This window comes from Formica exsecta, unplaced genomic scaffold, assembly GCF_003651465.1.
Source record: "Formica exsecta isolate Colony F162 unplaced genomic scaffold, ASM365146v1 scaffold47, whole genome shotgun sequence".
Taxonomy (NCBI): Eukaryota; Metazoa; Arthropoda; class Insecta; order Hymenoptera; family Formicidae; genus Formica; species Formica exsecta.
The window spans coordinates 592,355-592,612 of record NW_021851936.1 but is presented as its reverse complement, the minus strand read 5'-3'; positions in this window follow the sequence as shown (position 1 = coordinate 592,612).

The following is a 258-nucleotide window of genomic DNA, read 5'->3' as shown; positions in this document are numbered from 1 at the left end:
AAGTTTTAGCACATGGCTTTATTCATAAAAATTACAATTTTAATAATATTTTAATAATAATTTTAATAATATACTCTGAAAAATTATCAATGTTTCTTGAATATGTTTACAGTGCTATTTTGTATTTAAATATTAATGGCTATTGCTAATGAGTATAGCTATAGCTGCTCAAAATTGATGTAAATTTATAAAAATATATAAAAATCGTAAAATTAAGTATAATTAAAAGATAAAAATCTGTTACATACTTGAAATTTT